The sequence below is a fragment of the Bison bison genome, unplaced genomic scaffold (genome assembly GCF_000754665.1).
Source record: "Bison bison bison isolate TAMUID 2011002044 unplaced genomic scaffold, Bison_UMD1.0 scf7180017864487, whole genome shotgun sequence".
Lineage (NCBI taxonomy): Eukaryota > Metazoa > Chordata > Mammalia > Artiodactyla > Bovidae > Bison > Bison bison.
In genome coordinates, this window is record NW_011495047.1 from 2242415 (window position 1) to 2250474 (window position 8060).

Below are 8060 nucleotides of genomic sequence, written 5' to 3' on the forward strand. Positions count from 1 at the left end.
CCCTCCAGAATCAGGTCTTTTCCAATGAGTCAACTCTTTGCATGAGGTGGCCAAAGTACTGGAGTTTCAGCTTTAGCATCATTCCTTCCAAAGAAATCCCAGGGCTGATCTCTTTCAGAATGGACTGGTTGGATCTCCTTGCAGTCCAAGGGACTCTCAGGAGTCTTCTCCAACACCACAGTTCAAAAGTATCAATTCTTCGGCGCTCAGCTTTCTTCACAGTCCAACTCTCACATCCATACATGACTACTGGAAAAACCATAGCCTTGACTAGACGGACCTTTGTTGGCAAAGAAATGTCTCTGTTTTTCAATATGCTCTCTAGGTTGGTCATAACTTTCCTTCCAAGGAGTGTCTTTTAATTTCATGGCTGCAGTCACCATCTGCAGTGATTTTGTAGCCATTATGACATATTATACATGGGTTTAGTGACTTCCTGAACTACTTCTTGCTCTTTATTTCTGGAATTTGAGCTTATTGAAGAAGAAGGGCTGCATTAGACTTTTTAGGCTACTGAACAGAATACCATGGCTTGGCAATCGAACAACAGCAAAAATGTAATTTAACCAACAGAAATTTATTATTACACAGTTCCAGAGGCTGGAAGACCCAGATTAGGGAGCCAGGTTTTTGTGAGGATTTTCTTCTTGTGTTTCAGTCAATCACCTTCTTGCTGTGTGCTCATATGGCCTTTCCTCTGTGCATGGAAGATAGTGGGCCAAAGAAAGAGAGTGATTTTTTTTCTTTCTCTTCTTATAAGGCCACCGGTTTTATCAGATTAGGATCTGATATTATGACTTCATTTAACTTTACCTCCTATAGCCCTATCTCCAGATATAGTCCAATTGTGGGTTAGGGCTTCAACCTAGAATTAAGTGGTTGGGGAAAATGATTCAGTACACAGCAAGCAGGGGCTTTGCTGAACTATGGAATGGATTAATGGACATTTTTTTTGTGGAAGTCTTGGCTCATATGTAAATCAGAGAATATGGTTGGACACTTATATAGTATATGCAACCATTCTGGACACTTAGGAGCTCTTTGAACTTTCTGTAACATTTAAGTGTCTATGTATGTTTCATTTTTTCTAAGAGCTTTTGGTAACATTTAAGCCTGCTTGGCTCATTTTGCATGTGAACTTACACATATACATACACATAAGACTCTGTGAGTAGGGAGTGTTGCCTGCTCCATATGCCAGCATTTCTGAATCCTAGCTCCAGCCCAGCCAATAAACTTTTTTTTCTGTTCCTCTAATGTGAAAACTTTATAGTCCCTTTCAAAGTTCTATGCTATTTAAGTAGTTGTAGGGAAAGGAAAGTACATTCTTTCAGTTGAAAATACTGATATTTTTTCAGGGCTGGAGATTTTATTTTCACAGGTTAAATAATATCAGTCTAGCATTCCAGAAACAATATAAAAAGCTTATATTTAGAGTGGTTTGCATACTTTTACTTTCACGGTGCCAATTCAGCTTTCAAAGTTGCTTCTACACTACTGGTTACCTGTTCAGTGCTATTAACACAAAGTTCCTCCTGGTTCTACAACAAGTTTTTTTGGAGATTCATGTGACCCACAGGGAGGCAGATGCCTTTCACTTAAAAGCAGTCCTGAAATGAATACAATTTATTCTTATGAGTGGGCTAGTATCTGTGTCCTCAGATTTAGGTTCCAAACTGGAATAAGAAGAGCTGGTCCATTATCCACTCTTTAGAGAACCTTCTACCTTGGTCTTTATTGAGACCCGAGATCAGGGACACTTAATTTTTACACTATTTTCAGATGGCTAAGTAGAAATATTCCAAACTGAGGTAGACAGTCCTTCCCACTCTCCTGTCCTAGCATCTTGGGTTCTGTACTCACATTTACCACCTGGATCAGTATATATAGTAATTCCAGAGCACTACCCGATTCTGAAAATAAGAGTTTACTGAAGGTAGGGGTTAATCATCAGTTGTGTTTTCCAAGCAAGTTTTCAGGTTACTTTTAGCTTTCAAATCTGTTAAACTTTCAAGCCTAAAAGTGGGTTCAACCATAACAGAATGGTACGATTCACTGATTTTTTTAAGGATTGCAGCAGACATATGCTCCCGCCATGTATGGGGGTGCTCTCTCGAGTCTAAATGTTCCTTGAAGTTCCCCTTAAACTCTGAGATTGAGAGGCATTTGTTGCATCAGTGGCTGGAGTTTTTTCACTGCTGTTTTGTTTCCCCTTCTTAGTCTCAAAAGTAGCTTTTCCCCCACCTCCTCTCGAATTAGGTTCTCTCCGAAGAATACTGTCAACCACCCTTGCTTTTTTTTTTTGCTTTCTAAAAATAAATGAAAGTACTTAATTAAGGTGAGCCTAGCCTGACTTCTTTTTGCCTGTGACACTTTTCTCTAAGGCTTTCTGGGCAGGATTTTTTTTTTTTTTTTTCCTTCTGACAGGTCTTAGGAAATTTAACCTCTGTGGTTTTGAATTCATCCTTTTTTTGAACTCCTGTTTAAATATACCCATAAATCTGCCACAGGGAAGGAGCTCCTGTCTTCCAAAGGCTCACTGATGACTTCTAGAATAGTCACACAGGCTTTCCATTAACCTTTCATATATATTAATATTTAACCTTTTCGGCATCTCATTGGCATTCTTCAGCTAGTATGCAAGATCTCCTCCTAAGTGACTAACAGCTTTCTCTACTTTTAGGGCCACATGGGTTGCCATCAGGGGTTGTATAGTCTTCCCAAAACAGATCATATGTGAAAGACCTGACCCAGCATTCAGTCTCCTAGAGAATCCAACAGCATCCTCATACTTAAGGCTAGAATGATACTTTCTTACTAAATCTTTTGTTACATCTGAAACACTCTACCTCTTTTTATCTGTGAATGCTTCAGAAATTGTGTTCAGGGTAGAGGAATTAATCCTTTTCTAGAGGAGTCTGTTTTCACATAATAATATTGATGAAGAGATAATGATTATTACATTCAGCTACATTGCATTTATTTTCCGGTTTTATCTTCACTGGGCTTTTAAAAGCCTATCAGAGGATGTCAATTTCAGTATTACTTGAATCCACTGCTTGAGTCCAGCACGAACAGTGCTTTCTCTGAATTCAGATCTTTTGGTGGTATAAAAGTTGTTGTGTGTGTTTTTTTTTTCCTACCAGCTTTATTGAAATATAATTGACTTATAACAATGTGATGATTTGATACATGAATGTATTGTGAAATGTTTGCCACAGTAAGTATACTTAATACATCTCTTATCTTACTTATATTACCATTTTCTTGCTGTTGTTATAGTGAGAACCTTAAAGCTTAGAACAGTTTTCAAGAGTACAATACAGTACTGTTAATTACAGTCTCCATGCTCTACATTAGATCACTAGAACTCATTAGTATTGTAACTGAAAGTTTGACCAACATTGCATTTCTGCCACCCATCAGTCTCTGGCAACAGTACTCTTTGAGACCAATTGTTTTATTAGACTCCACATAGAAGTGAGCTCATAGAGTATTTGTCTTTCTGTCTGATTTATTTCACTTAGCAAAATATCCTCAAGGTCTAACCATGTTATTGCAAATGGAAGAATTTCTTTTTTTTATGGCTGAATAATATCTGTTATCTATAACTATCATATTTTCTTTTCAACCACAGTCAGTTTTTGAGGGACACGCACTCCAGTACTCTCGCCTGGAAAATCCCATGGGTGGAGGAGCCTGGTAGGCTGCAGTCCACGGGGTCGCTGAGAGTCAGACACGACTGAGCGACTTCCCTTTCACTTTTCACTTTCATGCATTGGAGAAGGAAATGGCAACCCACTCCAGTGTTTTTGCCTGGAGAATCCCCGGGACGGGGAAGCCTGGTGGACTGCCGTCTATGGGGTCGCACAGAATCAGACACGACTGAAGTGACTTAGCAGCAGCAGCAGCAGGTTGTATTGGCTATTATGTAAAATGCTGCAATGAATATGAGAGTTCAGACATCTGTTTGAGACAGCGATGCTATACCTTTCAAAACTATACCCAACCAAGTAGGATGGCTGGGTCCTAGAGTAATACTATTTTTAATTTGTGAAGAATCTCTATACTGTTTACCAAGTGGCTATACCAATCAATTTACATACCAGCAGTGCACAAGGGTTCCCTTTTCTCCACATCCTCACTAACATTGGAGAAGGCAATGGCAACCCACTCCAGTATGCTTGCCTGCAGAATCCCATGGACAGAGAAACCTAGTGGGCTGTCGTCTATGATATCTCACAGAGTCGAACACGCCTGAAGCAACTTAGCAGCAGCAGCAGCAGTCACCGACAATGGTTACTTGTTGTCTTTTTGATGGTAGCCATTCTAATAAATATGAGATGATATTTCATTGTGGTCTTGATTTGAATTTCCCTGATAGTTAGAGATGTTGAGTGTCTTTTCATGTATTTGTCCTCTACAAAGTTTTTTTTAAGCATGTCTGAGCTATTATTCCAAAATCAACTTGCTCAAGCTCTAGAGTTACTACATAGCAATACAAATGTCTGTTACTCTTCAGGTTTCCCTGTATGTCCTGCTGCTTTTACTGATGGACAGCTCTATTGGTACCAGGTTCGTTGCTCATCTTGGGCCCCTGCATCACCTGCTGGTCTCCTTTGAGGGAAGTCTTTACATGTCCCATGATGCAGACTTGCGCCACTACTGATCATATCTTGCGGTTTGTTGTTGGTGTTGTTTAGTCGGTAAGTTGTGTCTGATTCTTTTACGACCCCATGGACTATAGGCTGCCAGCTACTCTGTCCATGGAATTTCCCAATCAAGACTACTGGAGTGGTTTGCCATTTCCTTCTCCAGGGCATCTTCTCAACTTCAGGGATCAAACCTGTGTCTCCTGCATTGACAGGTGGATTCTTTACCACTGAGCCACCAGGGAAGCCAGTCTTACAGTTTGGGGGCTGCTTAGTCTTTATTTGTATTTCCTTTGAATGGTGCTTACCTGCACTTGACCTCTGACCTCCCCGGAATTAACTCTTCTCTACACTGCCTGGACACCCTTGCGTTTGCTCACTTCTCTCTTTCTGGGCAGTACTACATTATCTTTCTTTTCCTTTGCCAAAATATTCTCAAAAAATTTCTATAACTGTGTTGCTTACGTCCAAGATATTATAGTTTTGACATTTTGAGCCAAGATATTATAGTTTTGACATTCCCACCGAAATCCCTCCTTTCTTGGATGTACAAAAGCTCGGAAAGGATAATTTTAGGTCAAGAGATTGTCAAACACAGCTTAACAGTGAGCCTGGAATGTGGCTGTCTCTGATATTTAGGACTTTTCCTGCATTAGCCCATGACTGCCAGGAAGACTGCTTACTCATTTAGGAGGGTATTGTATCTTCTTAATATTTGATTCTAAGCTTCCAATATCCTCACCCCCCACTCACCCAGTGTGTCAGACATATTTTCATCTGTCTCAATAACAAATACAGTAGGCTGGCATCAATTATTCCCAAGGAACTCCTACACAAGATGCAGATTAAGAATATGGAATTTCAAAATCCCAGGTAAAGAGACTTAGAGCCCAGAGCCCAGCGGGGAACTCACTGGAAGGTAGGAAAGTAGAGGTGGAAGAGAGGATTTGCTTAACAATACATACCTGGATCTCAGCTCCAATCACACCAACATTTCATGCTATGAATAAATCAACGTTTTCTAAATTACCAAAAGTTGGCTTTAACTCCAAATCTGGACTCAACAGGAACAATAATCAATTACTAACATCATGTTCAAATGTTCAGTTCCTTTTATCTAACCCTGTCTCTTTGTTGTCTACATAGTCCAGGCTTTGGAACTACAGATGCTTCAAGTGTTTTCATTATTGTTTACTATGGCTTGCTTTAGAAGAAGATCCTTATCCCTTTACCCTTATCATAAGGAGCATAAGGGGTGTACAGGTGGGCTCTGTGTGCTGCATGCTAAAGTGCTTCACTTTGTGTCCAGCTCTGTGGACACGTGCAACCCTATGGACTGCAGCCTGCCAGGCTTTGGGATTCTCCAGGCAAGAATACTGGAGTGGGTTGCCATGTCCTCTTCCAGGGGATCTTTCCAACCCAGGGATCGAACCCACATCTCTCGTGTCTAACCTGCATTGGCAGGCAGGTTCTTTACCATTAGCACCACCTGGAAAGCTTGTGCAAGTAGGCTATTTATTAGAAAAATAAATTACTTAAAGGAGGCTTTTGGTTAGATGTTGATTGGTGTCTTATGGGAAGTGTAGTTTTGGACGTGACCTAGGTCTTCAATCAACTAGATGAACAGCTGAGAAAATTATTAGAGATAATTTCCATTTCTGGGAGCTGATGCATTTTAATAATAGAAATTAGAATCTGATAGTGTTTTTCAGCTCATAAAGCACTTTGAATATGTCTTCTCAAAAAAAAAATAGGAGAGTTATTTGGAATTGTTCTGGTCTCTTAAGTCTTCATTCAAATCAGCTCTCTGAGACATTAAAGAGTGGAACCTAGTATTTCCATGTTGGTTTTTTGTTTTTGTTTTGTTTTTATTTTTGGTATTCTAGTGAAAATCCAAATTCTCTACCAAATGAAGTATTGAGATTTGTTTGCTGTAACACTAGAGTGTTTGCAAATGATCATCTTGGCTTATGGAACCAGTAAAACATTTCCTCATGCAACAATGCCATCTGGAAAAAACTATCAGCACTGTAGATAAGCCATGTGTGTTGGTTTGTGCTGTGCCAACTTGGTTAAGCTGGGAACTGTGTTTCTCAGAATCTCTTTCCCTGTATTGTTCTGTGTTGCTGCTGCTGCTAAGTCACTTCAGTCGTGTCCGACTCTGTGTGACCCCATAGATGGCAGCCCACCAGGCTCCCCCGTGTCCCTGGGATTCTCCAGGCAAGAACACTGGAGTGGGTTAGCATTAGCCAAAACAGGAACATGCCTTCTAAACTTTAGTAGTGCCTTTTATTCTCCAAAAGGCTTGGCATGATCAGGTATGGTGATAGATGTATGCAAAAGAAACCTGTAAGTTCCAGTTTGTTCTCACCCTCCTCCACTCTACATCTGTGTCTTCTGACTCTGGATTCTGCCTACCAACTAGAGCCCTAAGTCTCCTCCTAGTTCCTCACATAGAAGATATACAGAGGGAACCTTTGAACTTCTCCATGTGTTCCGCCTTTATAGCTACTCTTTCTCTAGTCCTACAGATCCCATTCTAGACATTAGTTCCCAGCTTCTTCCATGACAATGTAATGTCTAATTCCTACTAACAATCATCTATTTCATAAACTTATAGTTAACTGGCTATCCTTAATAAAGCTGACTGATACACAATGTTTCTTTCATGTAGATTGTGATCTTTAAATATTTACTAACATATATATTAAAAAAAAAAGATATGTAAACTTTCACTTCTAGATGTGTTAATATTTCACTTCCAGGACATTATAGAACCATATAAAACCATTTCCTGCATGAATAGTAGGTAATATAAATTGTGTTTTTCAGATCAATGTATTTTTATCACCCCCAAAGGAATGAGGAAATAAGCCAGAATGAATACTTCAGACTCATATTTACACTAACTGCTTATAGTCCTCTGAATATTATTATATATAAGAAGGAGAAACGATACATTAATTCAGTTCAGTTTAGTCTCTCAGTCATGTCCGACTCTTTGCGACCCCATGAATCTCAGCATGCCAGGCCTCCGTGTCCATCACCAACTCCCGGAGTTCACTCAGACTCACACCCATCGAGTCAGTGATGCCATCCAGCCATCTCATCCTCTGTCGTCCCCTTCTCTTCCTGCTCCCAATCCCTCCCAGCATCAGAGTCTTTTCCAATGAGTCAACTCTTCGCATGAGGTAGCCAAAGTACTGGAGTTTCAGCCTTAGCATCATTCTTTCCAAAGAAATCCCAGGACTGATCTCCTTCAGAATGGATTGGTTGGATCTCCTTGCAGTCCAAGGGACTCTCAAGAGTCTTCTCCAACACCACATTTCAAAAGCATCAATTCTTCAGTGCTTAGCTTTCTTCACAGTCCAACTCTCACATCCATACATGACCACAGGAAAAACCATA